General features: G+C 46.0%; 1 long non-coding RNA gene across 1 annotated transcript in view; it reads right to left on the reverse strand.

Moving 5' to 3' along the window:
- The window catches only part of LOC116884863, a 31,149-nt gene extending 24,394 nt beyond the window's left edge, over positions 1–6,755 (reverse strand). The window contains exon 1 of the long non-coding RNA XR_004385905.1: positions 6,660–6,755. This is a non-coding gene — a long non-coding RNA (uncharacterized LOC116884863). The remainder of the gene's footprint in view (positions 1–6,659) is intronic.
- Positions 6,756–7,252: the final 497 nt, after the last annotated feature.

Raw genomic sequence — 7,252 nt, forward strand, 5'->3', positions numbered from 1 at the left:
CCCCATATGCATGTTAAACTATCACTATACCAGATTAACTACATCTCTAGCCCAGCAAATAGTTGACGAATGAATAAATCTAGCCTCTACTTATCTGTGGGTCTCAGGCTTACCTATTTTCACTTCTAGAAATTCAATCTTGAACTTTCTCCTGTATGACATTGTATTTTTCTTAGCCATAGTCACCTAATCTTAGGGGTAATTCTACAGTTTCACATGTCGAGTTACTGAATACATAGCTGGGTGTGGTGGTTCATGCCTTGAATTCCAGCACTTGAGACCCCGAGACAGGAAGCTCTCTGTGAGTTCGAGGCCTGCCTGATCTACAAAGAGAGTTCCAGGACAGCCAGCAATATAACAAAAGAGAGTGAAAATAAATAAATATAAAAAACACTCATAAGCAGAATACAGCATAGACCATCTGCCCTCTTCCCTTCTTAACCTCTGCAATGCCCATCCAGCCTTTGCTATGACTACACATCCATTCATACATGACCACCTTCATATATGACATCGTCATACATGACCACCACATACATACATCACTTAGATTTTTCTAGGGCTTAATTAGGGAGAGGAAGAACCGAGCTGCAGTTATGAGATGCTCAGTGGTAAGTTGGGGTCTGACTAGCACGCATGAGGCCCTGGTTCCTGGTAGGCTAGCTTTGTCTGTTCTCCCTCGTGCTGACAGCTGCACAAGCGACAGGTGCAGCGCTCGTCCAGCCCAGCATGCGTCAGTTGGTCCTCGGCCTTCAAAGAGTGCTTTTGGACAGCAGAAGTGTTCACTGAACCCTCAAATCCACTGAGGGCCAATGGCTTGAAAATTCAAACCACCCAAACCTGCAGGATGGCAGTAGGTTGGGGGAAGGGTGACTGGTTATAGGAACAGCCCAAGGAGTTCCAAATGAAAGAAAAGTAAACAGATGTGGGCTCTTCCTCAGCCTTTGAGCCTCTCAGAGGAGGGCAAAGCTACAAGTGTTTTTCAGAACACTAATCTGATTTTCCAAAATGCTTAGACACAGCAGAGGAACTACCAGCTCCCCGGGCTGCAGGTGAAGTTCAGCCCCTCTCAGCACTGGCTCCACCCCACTCAAGAGACCCAGAGGGTAGGACGGTACCTAGGCAAGAGGAAGGAACCAATCTTTTTCACCATTCAGCACGTTAGCCTGAACAGGCGAAGTTGGATGTGCTGAACTCATGCCAGGTAGCTGGCACTTTACACCCCAGGAATCTGGGACATGCTACAACCTCCTCCTCCTCCTCCTCCTCCTCCTCCTTCCTCTGGAGGGCACTTCACTAACTCCTAACCGGCACACCCAGATTCGTCAGAATCTTGCACAGAATCCTTCTCTTCCTCGGATCTTTCCACAGGATACCATCACACATTTTCACCATGCTAGGGATAACTGACCACTCAGGTGTGCCAGGAACTGTCTGGTTTTAGCACCGAAAACACTATGTCCATGGGGCAGTGGTGGCGCACACCTTTAATCCAGCACTCAGGAGGCAGAGGCAGGCAGATCTCTGTAAGTTCAAGACCAGCCTGGAATACAGGGTGAGTTCATGACAGCCCAGGCTGCACAGAAAAACCCTGTCTCAAGAAAAGAACAGGAGAGAGAAGGAAGGGGGGGGGGTGCAGAGAGGGAAGGGGAGGGAGAGGGTGACGGAAAGGGAGAGGGGGAGGGAGGGAGGAAAAGAAGAAAACACCATGTTCTAGTATGGAGTGGGGTTGCTGTAGACGTATCCCCAGGTTTGGGAGTGATTCTTGTCAATTCAGAAAGGTGTCTCAGCTCACAGGGATGGCTTGCTCCCCAATACTGGTTTAAAAGGAATAGAATTCCTTCAAGGTTCAATTGGTTTCTTTCAAACAGAAGCTTTCCTTTTTAAAAACACTGATAAACACACAAACACCTATGTGGGTTGTGGTGGTACATACCGGTAACTGAAGTAGGCGTTCCAAGGCCACTCTCTGCTACGTAAGACATTCTATAAAAACAAAGACCACGGACTGTCGCAAAGCCAGTTGTTCTCAACTTCTGCAGGGTCAAACAAGCCTTTCACAGGGGTCATCTAAGGCCGTCTGCATATCAGATAGTTATAATTCATAACTAGCAAAATTACAGTCATGAAATAGCAATGAAGATAATTTCATGGTTGGGGGTTAGCGTAGCAGGAGGAAATGTATTAAAGGGCCGCAGCATTAGGAAGGTTGAGAACCACTGTGCTTAGGCTTTTTGTTTTATTTTCTGTTCTCTTTTGAGACAGGACTTCTCTATTACATAACTCTGGCTGTCCCGGAACTCTACACACCAGACTAGCCTTAAACTCACAGAGATTCACCTGCCTCCCAAGTGCTGGGATTAAAGGCGTATGCCACGACTTGTGGCCACACTTAGCATTTTCTGTGCCATATAAAATAGCTTGGGGCTGAATTGTACTTCAGGGTACAACATTTGCAGAACATGTTAGAGGCCAGGGCTCCTGCTCTCGGCACTTGAAAGAACAACAGCAACCAAACCCTGAAACTTTGAAAGATAACTGGGGCCACCCAGGACCCTGCCAGTGAGGAGGAGAACCATTTGTCGGAGCCTAGGCTATGTTTGAACTGGGCATCAGGCACCATGCCCACATGCAGACAGCAGCTTGTTTGACTTAGGAAAGCTACTGGCTGCTGTCACCGTGGACTTTCTACACTTTCAAATTTGTCTGAAGGCTTCTCACACCATCCGTGTTCGTTTATACAGTGTCTCACTCTATAACTCGGGCTGACCTTAAACTGTGTAGCCCATATTGGTCTCAAACTCATAAAAATCCTCCTGCCTCAGCCTTGCCTCAGCACACTCAACTTCCCTTCTTCTGAAACAGGGTCTCCAGAGTCTCCAGGGCAGTCTCTACCTCTGCACTCAAAGCTCCACTCCTGCTCCAGCCCCTTGAGTAGCAGTTGTCAGGATGAGTCACCCAACCCAGCCTGAGTGTCCCCCCAAGGCCTGCACCTCCCTACCAATGCTGAATGGGGAAACAGTACACAAGGAGAAACGCCTTGCAAGGTGCTCCCTTCTCTCTGAACTCAGTTTGGCACCCAGTGCCCCTCCGGCTTCATTTGCCACAGTTGTTAAGGCATTAAGCAAACCTATTAAGTGACACAGTCACATCTATTTGGGGAAAAAAAAAGACCACCCGTGCCTGGGAGAAGATTTCAGCTGACAGTGGGGGGAACAGACAAATAGAGAGGGTAACCACATCCTAGGACTGCACCTTGCTGGCCCCAGCAAGTCGAAGAGGACCTAGCAATGGTCCTCAATGTCCTCTGGGGGCTGGGAGCTCGGAGCCAGCAGCAGTCAACAAAAGCAGCAGTGGGAAAACCTAGAGTCAAAAGCTGGGCATGTTCATGTTCCCCATCCTGGGTCTTCTGGCAGCCTCTCCAGGGCAGCCGGGAAGCAAGGAGACCACCTCCAGTGGCCATGACTCAGGGGCATTGAGGCAGGAAGGGTAAGAGTGTTGGACAAGCAACCAGTCTTTTGGGATCCGATTTCTCCAGTGGTGGTGGGAGTCTTCCCTAGGGAAGGGAGAAAGGCACTTGAGAAAACAAACTGAAGAGGGCTAATTTGGCTGCTACCTGTTATAGTAAAGCCTCTCCAACTCCACCATTTCCCAGACCCTGCACACAGTGATGCAGGGGTGAGACCCTGTCTCAGAGCATACAGTGATGTATGCAGGGGTGAGACCATGCCTTGGAACACAGAGTGATGCAGGGGTGAGACCCTGTCTCAGAACATATAGTGATGCAAGAGTGAGATCCTGCCTTAGAACACTCAGTGATGCAGGGGTGAGACCCCACCTTAGAACACACAGTGATGTACATGACAGGCATTTGATTACAACTCACATAAGTGCAGCTCTTTTGAAGCTGGGCATGACATCACACATCCGTTTTGCCAGCACTTAGGAGGCAGAGAGAGGCAGAAGGATTTGAAACTCAAGGTCACTTTCCTTTTCACAGGAGTTCTGAGCAAGCATGGGGCACAAAAAGACAAGGTCTCATCAAGAAAATAAATAAATAAAGCTGGGGGAGGGGGCACAGCTCTTTTAGAAAGCAGTTTGAGCTGACAAACATAGGAACATCAGCCGTAAGTGATGGATCTATTCAACCCATGTCTAGGACTCTCTCCCAAGGACACCACTCTCCTGAAATACTGTGTGATCATTTAAAATGAAAGCAAGAAACACCAAGAACGACACTCACCGTGATGACAGTGATGATGTAAGAGAAAGAATCAAAATAGGCTCTGACCATTATTACACTTGCTCTTTGACGGCCAGTCTGGTTTTCCCGGTTTATTTCTAAGGGAATAAAGCTGAGCATGCTGACAGAATGTTAGAGAGGTGCGTTTTCACAGCCTCCTGTTCTGTTTGTTTGTTTTCTATTTTTCCCTCCAAGGAAAGGCTCAACACTTGAACTCTGTGGACAGAGACAGACAGACAGACAGACAGGCCTGAGAGAGAAATCCATCTCTTACTTCTCCATGAAACACGGAGGACCTTTCATACAGCCTTATCTTCTTTACAGAAATAATAGATCTTTAAAATAGTCCTTAAATCTTAAAATATTAACAAATACAATAATAATAACAACAAGTCCCTAAACTTGCCTTGAGAAATAAAAAGACAGAAAACAGAAACATGGTGCTTTCTGCTCTGACACAACAGGCAGACCCGTTCCTGTCTTTCTTTTTTATTGTGTGTAAGTGTTTTCCCACATGTATGTCTGTGCACTATGTGTGAAGGGCAATGGATTCCCTGGAACTGGAGTTGCAGATGGTTATAAACCACCAGGTGGATGCTGAGAACCAAACTTGGTCTTTTGCAAAAACAGCAACTACTTTTTTTTTTTTTTTCTTTTCTTTTTTTCGGAGCTGGGGACCGAACCCAGGGCCTTGCGCTTGCTAGGCAAGCGCTCTACCATTGAGCTAAATCCCCAACCCCCAACAGCAACTACTCTTAATTGCCAAACTATCTCTTCAGTGCCAACAATATTGTTGTTGTTGTTGTTGCTGTTGTAGTTGTTGTTTTGCTTTGTTTGGTTCAGTTTGGTTTTTCTTTTTCACTTTTTTAAAAAGATTTATTTATTTATTTTATATATGTGAGTACACTGTCACTGTCTTCAGACACAGCAGAAGAGGGCATCAGACCCTACAGATGGTTGTGAGCCACCAGGTAGTTGCTGGGAATTGAACTCAGGACCTCTGGAAGAACAGTCAGTGCTCTCAACCACTGAGTCATTTCTCTAGCCCAGTTTGGTTTTTCAAGACAAAGTTTTGATGTGTAGCCCTGACTATTCTAGAACTTGCTCTGTAGACATGGCTAGTCTCAAACTCACAGAGATCCCCCTGCCTCTGCCTCCTCCCGGGTGCTGTTTGTTTGTTTGTTTTTTAAATATTCTCTGTGATATGATACCTCAGAAATCAGTATCTGAACACAGGAGAGGTGGCTTTTAAGAGCAAAGGATTGAAGGAAAGATACATTGAGGTACAAGTAGTTCAGTGGGGGAGCATTTTTCTAGCATGTTCTGGACCCTGGGCTCCATCCCCAGAACTACAAAAGTTGGGAGAGGGGACTTGCAATTTTGACAACCTTTATAATTCTCCATCCAAACTTTTCCTAAGCCCATGCATAGCTTAACTCTCACAGAGAGGTTATACAAGGTGCATTAGGTCAGGTCCCAACGCCAGTTAGCTGAGATAATGACTAGGAATCAGATTTGCAAACTGTAAAGAACCTATAAATGGAATACCTAAGGAATCCATTCTTGCAGAGTGATCCGGAAGGAGAAGGGGTTTTCGCAAAGACCAAGTAGCTGGGTTATTTACACAATGTCCAACAGTACAATAAGTGATCAAACCACATACTGGGGCAGGGGGATGAAGAGGAAATGTGCAGGGTTGAGCGTAAATGACCTTCCCAGAGGAGACATGACTTTGGAGGACAAGGTCAGCTCATTAGTTCATGGACTTTTAGCCTGCCAGAGGAACGAGCAACCTCTCTGCTCCCTTCAGGTGATCTATAACTCCTCTAGGCACGGTGCCACAGTTTTTATGCCACACGAAAGTCACTCCCAGCCCAGGATTACGGGAAGTCTCCTCATTCTAATAAGCTATTTAGCAAGGGAAACTAAGTTATTATTATTTGAGAGGGTCTGCACGGTGTGCGTGGGAATGCTTGCCCATATGGGTATGTGAGTGCACACGCAGACCTGAGGTCTACACTAACACTATGTGTCTCCACCCTCTTTTTTGTTGAGACAGAGTCTCTCACTGACCCTGAAGTTCTGCTAGGTTGGTTGGCCAATGAGCTTCAGGGATCTTTCTCTGCTTCCCTAATACTGGGACTACAGGTGAGCAGACACTCTCAGGTTTTTCTGTTGTTTCTGGGGATCCAGATTCAGGTCCTCAGATTTTTGTGACAGGCAGGTACTTTACTGACTGAGCCATCTCTCCGGCTCTAAGTTCTTTTTTTCTTATTATTAGTGTACTGGTTAGCTGGTGTGTTGTGTGGGGTGTGTGTGTGTGTGTGTGTTTCTGTGTGTGTCTGTGTGTGTGTGTTTTGTCAACTCCACATAAGGTAGAATTATCTGGAAAGAGGAACCTATATTGAGAAAATACCTCCAGAAATCAGTCTGCTGGCATCTTCTTGATTAATGATTGAGGCAGGAGGTCCTAGTCTACTGTAAGCAGTGTCACCTCTGGGCAGGTGGTCCTAGATGGTAAAAGAAAGCAGGCTGAGCAAGCCATGAAGAGCAAGCCAGTAAGCAGCACCCCTCCTGGCTTCTGCTTCAGTTCCTGCCTTGAGTTCCTGCCTTGGCTTCCTTCAACAGACTGTGACCCAAAATATATAAGGTAAATAAATCCTTTCCTTTCCAACCTGCTTTTGGATACAGTCTTTATCACAACAAGAGAGAACAAACATAGACAGTATTACTTTGGTTATTTGGGGGCAGGGGGGTGTTTTTTTGTTTGTTTGTTTGTTTCTTCTTAAAAAATGACCAGTTCAAGAAAGCTGGAGACATAAACTTATGTATGATTGTTGCATAACAGTCTTCTCCAAAATTGAAACTTTCCATTTTAAAGGGAAGCTCCTTAAGCAGGAAGGGAAAACAACTCAAAATACCTTCAGGAAGTCCCTGAAACCAAACAGATTCACTAGGCTCCTTCCCAACAGAATAATCAATAAAAGCTAAGTGTCACCGTTAGACTCA

Source organism: Rattus rattus, chromosome 15 (genome assembly GCF_011064425.1).
Source record: "Rattus rattus isolate New Zealand chromosome 15, Rrattus_CSIRO_v1, whole genome shotgun sequence".
Classification (NCBI taxonomy): Eukaryota; Metazoa; Chordata; class Mammalia; order Rodentia; family Muridae; genus Rattus; species Rattus rattus.